At 41.7% G+C, this 15,236-nt stretch overlaps 1 protein-coding gene across 1 annotated transcript in view; it reads left to right on the top strand.

The window, feature by feature from the left end:
• The first annotated feature begins 7,759 nt into the window (after window positions 1-7,759).
• Window positions 7,760-15,236, top strand: part of jakmip1 (janus kinase and microtubule interacting protein 1) — a 28,636-nt gene continuing 21,159 nt past the window's right edge. Inside the window, 1 exon segment of the mRNA XM_033633011.2 lies at window positions 7,760-8,272. The gene's annotated coding sequence lies outside the window, so the exon portion shown is untranslated.

The following is a 15,236-nucleotide window of genomic DNA, read 5'->3' as shown; positions in this document are numbered from 1 at the left end:
AGTTTCAGGTGCTGGAACCTAACATCCATGTAATTTGGTTTTCTTTAGGATTTATTGTTTGTCCAACAACCATAATTAATCACACAATCCAATCTCCACAGTGATGTGCTCACAGCCAAATGTAGTTGGAGTTATTTAATCTGCAAAGCAAGCGGGTACAAAATTGTGAAACCCTGCTTGGGTTTATTATTTTCAGCCAGGTTTACTTTGCGACAACAATATGTTCATTGTGCCCAAACATAAGGGTCTAGGTTTCACAATGCTCGGAGGTATAGCATTTTGCTCACATACATGTACAATGCACCCTACTATAAGGTGCACAGGAAACCAGACAAGAAAAGGAAAACATTAATGTTCAGAAGAGGGGGGAGGCAAAAAGGGAAGCAGATCAGACAATTAAACGACTTACAAAGAGAAAAAAGCAACAGGACTCGGGGGAAGGAGTGAGATTAAAGTTCTAGTCTGGGAATGAGAGTAGATACCACACTGTGGGAAAAGAAGGAAATGGGGCCAGTAATTGCTTAACTGCAGCTGCATTGAAGCAGTTATGCAAATGTCTCTCGATTAGTAGATTAATGCAATCCAGTTGAGAGGATAAGCATGACCCTTATTACTGGGTTTGGTCTTTCACATGCACACCTTCAAACTATATTAGGCAATCTATCTTTTAAACAGGCTTAGACACACATGTACTCACAGATGCAATTCCCAATGAAATTAGGCAACGCAGCTCAAACAAGATATTTGTCATAATGAGCTTGTTATGAGTCCAAATCTTTTGATTATGCAAATCTCCAAGCAGATTTGTTTGGGGCCACATTGCCCCTGCCTCAAATGGTCACAATCGACACTTGCAGGTTTTTACCATGTGGTCATGACTTGAAAATTGAAACAAGCTGCTCTTTTTTTTCTTTGGTCTGCTTGTTTTCTTATCCTGTGTCCCCTCAGGGTGGTCATGACTTATTCTTGGGCTCAAGTGATAGAGACTTCCCCGTCATCTTGTCTTATCTTACATCTGGCAAGCCTTCTGTGTTAGTTGCACTCATTAAAAGCTGCTGCATGACACAACAAATGCACTCAGCCCCCTTTTCGTCTCCTCCTGTGTTGAGGTAAGAGGTTCTCGTGTATACAGTGCAGGCAGCAGGCCCCACCTATGGTCTCCCCCGGCATTACCAATGATTCTCACAGGAAGAGAGACCTGAGGAGGAGGAGAGGTATGGTCAGTAACCATAGCAACCCAGAAGGGTTACGTGAGAACGGACATTGACTGCAGTGAAGATGAGTATTTCCATCACAAACTCAGCCCTGTAGCTCATTCTGACCTTTGAAGTTTCTCTCTGCAGGGAAATGGGATGTAACGCTGGATGGACGTCAGCCAGCTGGTCAAATTCCTTCTAGTTACACACTATGTATTGTGCAAACATCCTACCAGCTTGTTTATGTTATGACACTGATGTAAGAAGAGACAACATGTTGCCATACAATCAGCTACAGATTTCACTCTGGGGAAATTCTCAGACAGAACGTTAATCCAACTCTTGTAACGTTGGTGCCACTGACTAATCGCCTTAGAACATGAACCATCTTTTATTTGAGCCTGTTATTATAAACTCTGACGAAATGCTCAAATCACTGGCACTTCCTACACACTTTTTAAGTGGGGGAAAACTCAACTCCTTCCTGTGGCTTATGTCCCTTCTTCAGCTGCCAGCCCTCTGTGTATTGATCTGTGGCTATTTTGAGGCTTGTGTGGAAAAGACGAAGCAGAGAAAAAGGAAAATTAAGTGAAAGGAAAGATGGAGAATTGGAACAGTTGTGTGTAGTAGCCTTTGGTCACAACCCCTCAGGTCTGGGCTCATACTCTGTTTGGAGTGTGCTGTGTTTTGTCTTAAAGGGGTTCTCCAGCAATTTAGTATAGCACTTACATAAAGCTGGCGGACTCACAAGAGACTTTAGTGTGGTTCAAGCTCCAGAGATGCTGGATCTCTCACAATGCAACTCAGTAGTGTTTTTTTTATTGGACAGTAATTTCCCTGCCTCCTAAATATCCACTCCAGAGCCTCAGGAAACATCCCTACAGCAGACAATAGCACTCCACTTCACAAGTAAAGTGAACTTCAACATCGGTGGGGTTAAAGGTGTAGGTTTTGTTTCGACATTGGGAAGGAGACATGAAATGTGGGTTTGGGGGTCCTCCAACAGGAAACTTTGACCATCAAACACTAAAGTTCCTGCCATCTGGTTAATTTTTAGTCACAAATATGTGCATTTTCTGCAATCGTTTATGGTTGAAATGTCTTTGATTATTGAGTAGGACGAATGTACATGTTTTGAATACTGAGGGGGTGTGTCCTCTGTGCCAATGGGGTGGCATGTCTCTTCAACGAGTTGTTAAAACAAGGATAAAAATCTCTACAGTTAATGAAGAGAAACGAGACAAAGCAGGGATGGAAATCATTACAGTTTGTGTGGAAAATGGTTCACAATAATAAGATGACTTTATTGAACACCACATTGTTTATGTGCAATTCAGGCCACTGGAACTGCACTGTAATGCTTATACAGCTCTATGTGTCTCATTGCTGAGTCATTCTACTTGTGCTGTGGCTACATAAAATAACTTATATTATGGTCCTAGGCAGGGACAGTGTAGTGTACTTGTGGAGCATAGCATTTGGACTGTCTAATGGAACATTTAACAACAGCATTTCCATTAAACACTGCATATTATACACATTGGGTCAGAAACAGAGAAAAATCCTTCTTATAGGTTGAAACGCTCTCCACAAAAACTTCACTCTACACATGAGGTTGTTGTCTTGTTATGTTCATGTTATGAATTAAGTTTTTTGGGGATGCACCATGGAACATTGGGCTCAGATTTTTTCAGACTAACAGTGGTGACTCATGCCTGGGAAGCCTAATTACCTTCATGTGAAAGTTTTACGTCACCGCAAGCACTCTAGACTGGGGGCTTGGGGTTACATTGTGGAAAATAGGTCAGTTTGGTGAGTGGCTTCAGAAATAAATGCAAAAGCATCCAATGTTTTCTATCTATGTGCTTAAAATAAATGCTGTATAGACGAAAGGTAGCTAGATATATTCCTCATTTGAGCCTGTGGCCCCTGCTGAATAGCAGAGGCCACCTCTGAAATCTATAATAAGTTTAATCTGGCAGCAGTCATGAATATGTTAAGCTTATTATGGACAGCTCTTATGGATATGCAGAAACCCTAAGATGATTATGTTAAGTTAATAAAAACAGTGACTCTTCACATTACTGTGTTACTCATAACTGGGCTGCGGAGATGGAAATAGGCTGACTGACTAGAGATTGTTTCTGTCTACCCATGGAGGAATCTGTGATCAAGATGCTTGTATAACTTGGACATTCAGCCTAGTCTGTACACCTTCTCTTAGAAACATAACACAGGCTCAGGGTGCTTTTCACATCTACACTTCAGTTATTAGCTGAATCTAATAACTCCTCGGGTTGTTCTTTTATCTGCAGATGGGATATCACAAGGCCTGATCACATGGTTATTGTGACGCCAAATACAATAAAGTTTCCTTTATCCCTGCTATGTGAAACCTCCATTATAGAGAGAGTGTGGTGCAAAACAGACCCACAAAACCTACCATGCTGCGGAAAACAGTAAAAATACCTCAGGCAGAACAATTAAAAAAAAAAAAAAAAAAACACTCATTACCGCTCTCTGACATGCACTTGCTCTCTGAGTCAATCCTTCACCAAAACAAAACAGGACACACAGCCTTCCCTCTCTTCATCTCTCTCTGCCTGCAAACACAATGTTTTTTTTACTTTATCTCTCCATCTGGGTGTCTGTTTGCTAGCCTCAGCAGGAACCTGAATGGGGTGCAGCTCATACTTCAGACTCACCCCTTTTGCTTGTCTGCTTTACCTCACACAAAAATGTTCCATACATATGAAGAGCACAAGCTTATACAACCTTGAAAAAAAATGCTCACTGGGATTATATTAATTCTGGATTAGTGGGTGATCACTACAGGAGAGGACATGATGCAGACAATTGAAACTCATCCCTGACTGTTTTCTCTTTTTCTTCCACTTCCTATGGCCTCAGTGCCCCGCAGCAATAGGCTGCATATGCTGCAGCCACAGAGAGCTGTGATGATGTGTGCGGTGCTGCCTGTGAATGGCAGACAGGCAGGCACAGTGTGGAGGGGCAGAGACAGGCAGCTGCGCGTAAGTAATGCATCCTGCAGAATCTGGGTCACACTCACACCACTTTCATATTGTGGGATTTTTTTCACCCACTTTTATGATTTGACGAGTCATATTGTCCTAGATAAATATACTGAATTAGGAGGCCCACGGTACCTGTAATTAAAGCTTTTCAGTGACAGTGCATGACTGGTATAAAAGAGGATACAGTGAGTTTGCATGATAATGAAGATGATGGTGGTGCTTAGCCTTTAGTAACCTTTATTATAAAGAACTCATTCTTTGTACAGTGATGCACAATTACAATGAAAGGCAGTGAAAATTCAAAAACAGTTAACAACAATGTACTATTACAAATGCAAAGACATACATTTTAAAGGAAAAAAACGTATTAAGTGAAGACGTAAATAGAAAGGCAGCTTGTGATCTGTGATGAGAAGAACTATATGATGTTGTGTTGGTTGTCTCTTAGGCTGTGACATGCACTGACATATCTTGCTGCATCTATAGCGCTGACACTACTTTCTCCAAGTAGATGTTGCATTTTAGTCTGGTCAGACAGTTGATCAAAATCTTGGAGTTTACATTTGATTTTTGTTAAGAACTTTGTTCTGATGTCTTTGTGTGTGCTACATTGTAGTAAGAAATGTTGCTCTGTCTCCACCTGTCTCTAAGGACAGAGCTGTCTATTGATATATACAGTGGTGGAAAAAAGTTTTCGGACACCCTTAAAATTTTACACAATCTCAAATATTATCATGAAATATTTGTGGAAAAATCTTTTTTCTGTTTCAAAAGGTGTGGCTGCATTAGACAGATACAAACAAATACAAATTATATTTTATTGTTTATTGTTTACAAGAAAAACTAACAAAACTAAATTCTTGACAGTTTCAATATGTCAGTTCTCAACATTGTCGGTATCAAAGTCAACAAATAACAGAGAATGTGTTCTAAACTGAACAAAAAATAAATAAACCATCACATCATCAAATTAATATTTAGTAGTTCTGCCACTGGCACGTAGTAGAGCTCTAATCCTGGCTGGCATGTTCCCCACGAGCCTTTCACACTGTTGAGGGGTAATCTTGTCCCATTCTTCTTGAATTACTGCTTTTAATTCTTCTAAATTCTTTGGTTTATGCTTTGAAACAGACCTTTTGATAATCCACCACAGATTTTCAATGGGGCTCATGTCCAGGGATTGAGCTGGCCACTCTAAGACCTGGATACTGTGCTCCTGCAGCCAAGTTCTACTGGCCTTGGATGTGTGGCAAGGGGCATTATCTTGTTGAAACATCCAGTTTTTACCTCGACGGAACAGTGCACACGCAGAAGGGAGCATGTGGGTTTCGAGAATGGTACAATACTTGGTAGAGTTCAATGTGCCATCACAGACAGTGAGATGACCAACACCAGCAGCACTCATGCATCCCCAAACTATGATACTGCCTCCACCATGCTTGACAGTAGGTACTGTACATGCTGGAGATAATGCTTCGCCTGGCCTTCTGCGTACCCTCACATTAGTAGGAGGAAGATAAAGCTGGAAACTGGACTCATCTGACCACAAAATCTTCTTCCAATTCCTGGCTGTCCAGTTCTTGTGTGCCTGGGCTCAATGACGCCGGGCTAACCTCTGTCTCTCATTGATCAGGGGCTTCTTGATAGCCTTGTAGGACCTCTAAAAGTCGGCCACGTACAGTGCGGGTGGAACACTGGACACCAGTTTGGTTTGACCACTGCTGCTGAAGCTCCTGTGATGTCATTCGGTGGTTTTGCCTGCACATGCGGATCAGGATGCGGTCATTTCTTGCTGAAGAAACCCTTGGACGCCCAGATCTTGGTTTGTCTTCCAAGCTGTTGGTTCGTCTGTATTTCTGCAGAGTGTATCCAACTGCTGAAGGACTGCATCTGCACTTCCTGGCTATCTGGCGGCAGCTGTACCCTTCCTGGCTGAGAATCTTTATCTTCAGGCGTGTTTCCTGCTTTAGGTTCCTTGTTTTAGCCATTTTTGTGTCTGAAGAACTTTCAAATGTGTTGGCTTTATGTAGACACGAAGCTTGGCAACAAAAATTGTGTCTTTTAATAAAAAGAATGACCTTCATCACTGGTACCAAAATGACCCAATACTCAAAATTTCTTATGTATTTTTATGGAACCAATCAATTTTAAATTTTTAATGGCTTTTTTAGGATTTATTTAGTATTTTGGCTGTGACTGTACTAAAAGAAATTGCACTTGAAGAGACCTAAGAGTGATTCTTAATGCAATATTTTACAAATGCATGGGGTGTCCGAAAACTTTTTTCCACCACTGTAAGGATATATACTGGCAGTCACCATCATCATTATCTAATATTCAAAGTGTAGTCTACACAACATGCCAGCATGGATGGATTACTGTATATGGGCCTACTGGACACACGCCCCGGGGGCCCAAAGTGTCAGTCCTCCATTCCCCCACTTCATCTGCAAAATGTCACACAAATTACCGACCAGGAAGACACTCAATGTTACCACACAGTGATACCAAAAAGACCAAAAACAGATGCAAAGGAAGTGCGGAGAGACAAAGTAACTACAAAAACGGACAAAACAACCACAAGATACAAAATGACTACAAAGAGACACAAAACCCCCATAAAGACACAAAATGACCTAAAAGAGACAGAAAGATGCAAATCAACAACAACAAAAAGGCAAAACCACTCCAGAGTCTGTGTGTCTTGCTCTTGTGTAGGAGAGGTGGTGGGGCCTTTTGCATATCTGTGCCCAGGGGACCATTATCTTGTAATCCGCCCATGCATGTCAGGTACAAAACAAATCCATAGCACAAGAGTGCTGATAACATAATCAACATTTCAGTGCAAAGTATTCAGACAATTTCTTCTTCACACAGGACTAGCAGTAACTCTGAACACTGTCAGTTTAAATTGACATATTACAGATGTACATCAAGCTCCAGAACTCAATGGGAAAATACAGCTGGGGTCATGAAGTGGGACAGCTAACTCACTAACAGTGGAAACTATGAAATAACACACAAATGACTAGCATAAACCATCATGTTCTATACAGACACATAAAATGACATTTGCTATGGAACAGAAAACAGCAAGCTTAACAGCAAACTACTCAGTCCAGCACGCTACAGTACTTTGAAAATAAAGAAATGGCAATGAAATGAAAAACATGATAAATATGAACAATAAGTGAATAAATAAAGGCATAAATAAAAACAGACTTGCAGCGTCACATCTTAGCTGTATAAAGACATACTTTAACCAATCCCTACAATATGTTATACTATAAAAACATATAAAATAAGCATATTATGTTATATTGTATTATATTATATTATATTATTTCCATCCTTTGTTGACTGAGTTGAGCTCTTACTGACAATTAAAACAATATATAATTCAAATATTCTCTTCTTTTAGTGCTGGTATCTGTCCGTGCCACCGTACGCCCTGACGGCGCACGTTGCTCCCGCACCGGCGGCGTGTCCACGCACTAACCGCGCGCGGTGTCATTCTTGAACACGCAGTCAGGTGTCGCGCTTCTATCACGCTACCGGCGACGCCCGCCCGGCATTTTTCCCCCTCCCATGTTCCCGACGGCACGGGCACCGACACAGCTTTATTTATTTATCTATTTTTTTACGCATGTGTTTGGATTCTGTAGGAACGTATGACGTCGCGCGTGCACCTCAAGTGTGTGTGTGTGTGTGGGCGTGGAGGAAAATGTCAACGTGCGGCGCGCGAGCGGAGGAGAAGCCCTGAAGCTGAATCCAGTCTGTAGCTAGAGGATGATATCAGCGGCGGAATTACAACTTGAGCCGCTGTGTTAACTGCTGGAAAATGCGCGTAACATCCGAGGAATAAAGTTATAAACGCTCGCTGCTCGCAGCTAGCTGGGCTCGGCATCTTGTTAAGAGCTGGAGGTGAGTTAATTCAGCTCCGCACGCGCCCAAGCCCAGCCTCCCTTCCTGGATGTGAAGCAAATTAGGCAGCTAGGTTTCAACATCAGGACACTTGTGACCACCGGACCTCCATTTCAGGTAAGTTTGCTCGGTGTGTGGTGACAACTTCTTGAGGACAGGCGGTTAGCCGCTGTGACACATAACCGACATCCGTGTTTCATGTGCTAACGAGCAGTAACGTTAACGGTCAGCCGACATCATATGTGACATTCAGTGTGAGTTTTTGGCCACCAACGGTAACTGGCAAGCCTCACGTCACGTAAACCCAGACAGGGATGTGAATTTTGTCTACACCGTGAACCTGAGTGACACCTCTGGTCTCTGGCCGACTGTGCCAGCTAGCTAAAGAGGAAGTATGGTGATGGTAACGTTACCCGACACGAGCGATTAATATTCAACTGCTTTTACTGTCCTCTCACTGATACGTTATCATATAGTACCGTTGTTTCTTCCCGTGTCTCGCCTGATATTAAAAGGGAGGCCCCCATGTGAAATATGGACCTCATTAGTGTGTGGTCCAGCCAGATCAGCACGGTGGAAATGCCTCATGACAGTGGGTGCACACATGAACACCACCACATAACAGCCGGAGTGCAAGGACAGCCGACCTCTGTGGCTGGAGGATGCTGCAGCAGCCCCCATGCATGTCGCCGTGGGGTGTGGTTGGCAAGCCGGACAGGCAGGCAGGCAGTAGTCAGCAGTGTAGAGCGCTCCCCTCCACCAGCAGCACTCTACCCTTTAATCTCCCATTTGACAGCTCATTAGAGAGCTGGCCACATCGCATTAAGCCATCCCTAAACATCTCCACCATACCAAATCAGTCCCCTGCCATGCATGTACTACTCTTCCCACCCGGGTGTGTTTACCGGCGGTGTCTGTCATAACAGCTCTGGCAGCTCCAGAGGCTCGTAAATCTGCCTCGGTGGACGGCCAACATGTGTTGCACACTGACTTCTGTTTGATCAGCCTGCTCAGGGCATGCTGCAAAAACTATGATGCAGGCTGGGCTCATTTTATGTGTTGTTTTAACTGATCCAGAGTAAGCAATAGCTGTCTCCTGCAGGTACTGCAACAGAAATATTATTAAGCTACATTTGTGACAGGATGATAAGATCACTGTCTATCAGGGTGGGAAATCAGCACCAGCTACTAGCCAGATGCTGGTAAAACATGAAAGCAATCAATTATTTACTATTGAATGGTTGGTGAATTTGAACATGCTATTCTGCTGTCTATTTATGATTATTTAATGTCATTTATCCACCCTGACCTCAGCCTGTCAATCTCCTCTATGTCACATACAGTGTCAATGAAATCTGACATGCACTGGGACTCCTCTTTACGTCATACTTTCTCCCTCTTTTTCCCTGCACACGCCCTCCACACTCAGCTCTCTAACTTAATTCATCCCACTTATTCTTCATTCATAATCCTATCCCTCCCTCCATACCCCAGTCTTCAACAGCGTAACACTTTGAGTCACTGGCTGCTTCCAGGATAATCCCCGTGGACTGTACCCACTTGTGCATGCCTCTCTCATGCTCCACTACTTTGCTTACAACTATTTCTTGAAGCCATACCAGAGTAATTCATCCCATATTTTGAATGCAAAGAGTGGGATGGATGAGTAAATGTCTGTATTGTGTCTAAATGTTTATGTGTAACCCAGGGGGTAAATAGTAACCAGTCAGTACTGATTAATGTACTGTGTGGTCAGAGGGAGAGGCACGGTTAATCACATTACGTAGTGCACAGTCATGTCTTTTGGAGGGGGATGAGGCTATCTCTGCTAACATAGCTGCAGCCATGCATGCAAAAGTATACATGCACAGCACAGGCCCAAAACACACCTCCAGCGATGAAAGACGGGGACGACCAAATTGTCACATTAGTAGGTGCTATAGATCTAAACCCTCAGCAGTGAAACTAACAATAGCAATAGCATGAATTGGTGGCGTGCATGTGTGTGACAGAGACACAGAGCAAGGGAGAGAGACATCTTGTTTATCTGTTTAGGTTGACTAGTCATTGGGGTCAGTAACTTGTTGTAGTCATTCTGCTGGCATAGTAGTTTGTAGGTCATATGCTCCACTAGTGCTGCACTTGGCTGGGTTACTCAGCCTCTCAGTGGGATCTTACGGTGTCTTTGGAGTATTGCTAGACTGCTGTGTGTGTGTGTGTATATGTATGTGTGTGTGTGTGTGTGTGTGTGTGTGTGTGTGTGTGTGGACTATGGACGGATGTCTGGAGTGTGGCCAGAGCTGCTCTGTCAGTGTACAGTCTGCTGAGGCTGATATGCCTACAGTGAGAACGTATGCGTGTTGTGTCCGAATATAATTCTGTGACGTACAATGATAAATGTAAAGTCTGTCCACACCATCACTGTTGATTTTTAACCTAGACGGAGAAGCAACATGTCTTTGTTTTAGCTTCCATTTGCAGCTCTTTTATATATTTATTGGGCCAGCATGTCTCACTGAAGTCTAGTTAATGTTTGACACCATGGGACTGTGTGTGTGTGGTCTGTCTAGCTTCGCGGAGGTCCTTCTGTGAGTGTGTAACAATAAGCTTGAGACAATTCCAAAGATGTCTGTCTACCCAACATTTTGTGCTTCATTTATAACCATAAAACACCTATGATGTCTGGTCTTTCTAAATTTATTTATTTTTGTTGCCACTTACTTGCAATTGTCAGGACTTCTTAGTCAGGGTGGTGACACTGACATCCCTCAGCGATCAGTCATTTGATACAAACACACATCTCTCTGAGGGCTTAATTTTGTGATGCCCATCAAGGACAGGTTTATGGCACTAAAGTTAGAAGTGTAAATCACAAGTTTCATTTATTATATCAATTCTTTGGATATTTATTGATATCACAATGTCTGTTAGAATACGATTTCAATCAGTTTAATTCAGGGGTCTGCACTTGATATGAGATGATTTCAGTAAATTTCCTCATTGTTTTCTTGGCTGCTTGCCATTGTCTGCCTCGTGCTAGGCCATTAGCACTGTTTAGATTTTTAGAAAGGAGGTGAGCTTTGATGGAAGTGGTGACACAGACTGCCATGGGAATTTCAAAATAAAGGTGTAACTTAAAGATGACAATACATATCGATGTTTTCACTTTGCATTGATGATATGGGACTGTTCATTGAATTGTTCTTTCATGGGATCGTTCACTGAATCACTCCAGATTGATGCATACACCCCTAACTAATGGCAACACTTATTCCAATTGACTTCACTTATATTTAAATAGGTGACACAATTAATATAAACTTAATAGAAATTGTGAGATGTGTTAAATAAACCTTGCTTTTCACAGGAAGAAACTACTAGAAGTGAAATGATTGGTCGAGTAATCCATTAATCGATCGACCAGAATTATATCAGTAAGAATTTTGATAATCAATTTATCATCTAAGTTAATTTTCATGGAGATTTGCCAAAAATATTATAATTGCATTTTCTCCATATGATATTTTGCTGCTTTTTCCCTTTCTTATATTAAAGTAAACTGAATATCTTTGTGTTTTGAACTATTGGCTGAACCAAAAAAATCTTCTGATGTTTTATAGAATAAATGACTAATCGAATACTTCAGATAATGATCTACAGATTAATTTATAATGACACTAATTGTTGTTAAACAGGACAAAGTGGAAAAGGTTTCGGTTTTATTTATTTACATTTATTGTATGGCTGTGTTACTAAGGTATGCTGCAGACTCACATTCAAAGGCAGAAATGTTTTGGGAGTACAGCCACCACATGTACCTGAAAGAGCAATAGAAAACTTAGTGGGTTTATTGCCAATTGGGAGGCGGACATTTTTTTTTTTTTGCAAGGGCCTCTTGTTTCAAATGATCAAAACAGTCTCCAGCTGTTAAAGTTGGTTACTTTAGGCACTTGTTTTAACAATATACTGCCCTACTACTGTCCATTATATTGTACTGTTCACTACTGATGTTCATCACAAAAATCTTCATACAAAGATAAACAAACATTGTCTTGTCTTACATTTAAATCTTCCAGCTAAGAGACAGGATGTCTAGGAACACCCATCAACCAGTGTCCTGTTGTAACCCTGTACAGGCCTGTCATTTCACTCAGAGACTTCCTGAGGCAGTTATGAAACCACTTATTTATGTTTGTCACACTTTGTTCAACCGTTTCTGAAAAGATGAAGATTTTAACATTAGCCAGTTGTAGCCAGGTACCAGCCCCAAAGCCTTGATTATGCTATACTTCAACTAATAATCTAATGTTGTGTTGTAGGATACTGATGGACACATTTTGTTGCTGACTTTTTTGGAGTCTCATTCTCAAGCAGCCATTAGCTTAATTGTGAAACTCCTCAGCATCTGCAGGATTTCTTCATCACTTATTTCTTGCAGTCACAGTTGACTGATTTAACTCCATTGTTTGTTGAAGCTGATAGTTTCAGTCCTACATTCACTGCTTTAAAATATACCTCAAAGTCAATTTACATTTTACTCTTTGCAATATATGACTTATGATTGATTTGATAAGTCATAGTAATCTTCTTTTGTTTTAGTATGAATGGATTATGTCAGCTCTATGTGGATAATAGCTGGGTCAATGATGACTCTTTGATCTTGGCCATAGGTTTTACCTGTTGAAAGGTTTTTGTTTAAACAGTCAGGCTTTCTAGTGCAATAAAAGCTGGGCAACTGTTTATATTTCACAGTGGATGAGGTGATTTAAGGTCTATGACCTGTGCTGGCTTTTGTTTGCTTCTGTGAACATTAAAGGTGATTGTTAGCTTCTTGGTGCCCCTATAAAGTTCTCCAGTTTCCCCTATAAACTCTGAGAGTTTGGTTCTGGCTGCCAGCTTGGGAACATGTGGCTCCAGGGGAGCTTTGTGGGAACTGTGTGTGTTTGATGGCATATTCTTACAGTATATGTTTGTGCCTGAAGAATCTGGACTAAAGTGAGAAATGAACTATACATTATATACCAAGAGTTCTGCTGTGATGCAAGAAAAGGTTATCAGTTGACTAATTTTGACTCAAAATATGTGAAGATAAATTGTGTAAAAATGATTCATGTGAATCACCACTTAAAGCAACAGTTGATAATTTTTCTAAAAATATATTTTTCACATCTGCTGAAACTGTCATTATATTCACGCTGCACTAAATTAGATAATCTGTGAGAAAAATCATCTCTGCTTACTCTTGCTTTGCAGCATTTCTAATAGCCTTACTGCATGTGAATGAAAACAACCAATCAGAGCCGAGGAGTCTCTAATGCAGCTGTCAGTTATGTCAATCGGGGTTCACGATGCCTATTTTTCATCTCAAATGTTTTCAGAAACCTGATTTTAGTGTACTGTTTAGCTGTAACATGAGAAAGTTTTTGACCTGGCTGCCATGTTGGATACAGGTAAAAACAGAAATACCAAGTACCGCCCACCAGCTGGACCAGCTTTCTCATTTTACAGCTAAACAGTACACTAAAACAGTGGGTCCAAACTGGTCCAGCCATGGGGTCTAGATTTCATTAGTTTAAGGTCCACACAGTTTAAAATATTCAGCATCAAACTTGCATTTGTCCATGTTGTTGAGCTAGTTTTCTGTCTCTGTCTAGTAGCTGTCCTTTAGTTGGTCACTCTACAGCAGGAAACGGCACTTCACGTTAAAAGCTCTGTGCCAGAAATTCACTGTGCTTCAATATAAAGTGCATTTTTTTACAAAGTTAACATGTTCACGAGTCACTTTCGGTCCATTCAGAATGGACCTGCAACCCACTTTTGGACTGCGACCCACCAGTTGGGAACCACTGTGCTAAAATATGTCTCTGAAAACATGTGAGAAGGGAAACGGGCAATGCAGTAACAGAATCTTGATTCATATTTGTCCAGCGCTGCCAAGTTTGATAGTTTGACAGCAGTTCATGGAGCGATTGACATGATTGATGGCTGCTTTCAACACTCCTCAGTTCTGATTGGTTGTTGCTGACTGGGCTGTGGTCTGATTCTAGCAAATGCCATTAGAGGCAGTAGGAGGGGAGGAGGGACCTAATTTTTTCCACAGCGTATTTGTCTTAGGTAATTGTGTCAGAATATAGTGACAGTTTAGTTACCAACTATATCTTTACATTATCTCACTCTGTTTCCACTGAGGAAGAGCTTTACATTCAGATGTTGGTAGGATGAGCGTCCACACCTCCTCCCCTATGAAGAAAAACTAGTGAAACCATCCGTCATACCTCTCAGCCATTTCTGCGTGGGTACACCTGGTCTCTGATAATGGACCAGGCATGCAAAAACATGCTTAAAGCAGTGGAAGGCTGGAAAGTGATTCTGGGACAAGTCTGTAGACACACTCTAAATAAATACATGCTTGTTAGTAATGTGAATAAGTGCAGGGAGCTTTTGTGTGACTAGATGTCAGCTGTGTCTGTCCCTATAGTTCTGTTTAAGACTCAGAGACTGTGTCGTTGTGGCAGGACTTTCTGTGTGTGAATGATTTCTCTCTCCCCTCCTCTCTCTCTTTCTGTCTCTGTGAATGAGAGTGAGATCACTGATTGCCTCAGCTCGGTAACATCACCATGCCAGCAAGTGGGGGTGGAGGGATGTCAGAGGAGATGGGGGAGAGACGGTTGGAGGATTGTTCTCTAGTAGAGGTCTGCATGTTTTTTTTTTCCTACTTTGCTCCTACTCTTCCCTCTTATCTGCCTCTCTCTTATAGGCTTAATCCTCCATCCTCTCTCTCCTCCCCACTGTTTCCCAACGTCTGACTGTGCGTGCTGTGTAAAAATCCATGTGGAAGAAAGCTCCCCTGCCCTCCAGCATCAATGCATTTCTGTCTCTCAGTCAACCTCAGCTCTGAGATTGACTCAGATAACAAAATGGTGTGTGTGTGTGTGTGTGTGTTTTTTTTCCTGAACGTGCAGCCTGTATAGGATGCATTTGTGTGTGCACCGTGTCTCTGTGTGCATATTTCAAATCCACTGTGAGACTCCTCCTTCCCATCATCCTTTGCTATGAGAGGAATAGAGTTTTTGAGAGCAAG

Source organism: Epinephelus lanceolatus, chromosome 7 (genome assembly GCF_041903045.1).
Source record: "Epinephelus lanceolatus isolate andai-2023 chromosome 7, ASM4190304v1, whole genome shotgun sequence".
In the NCBI taxonomy this organism is placed as follows: domain Eukaryota; kingdom Metazoa; phylum Chordata; class Actinopteri; order Perciformes; family Serranidae; genus Epinephelus; species Epinephelus lanceolatus.
The sequence above is the reverse complement of the archived record's forward strand: the minus strand, read 5'-3'. Positions and strand labels throughout refer to the sequence as shown.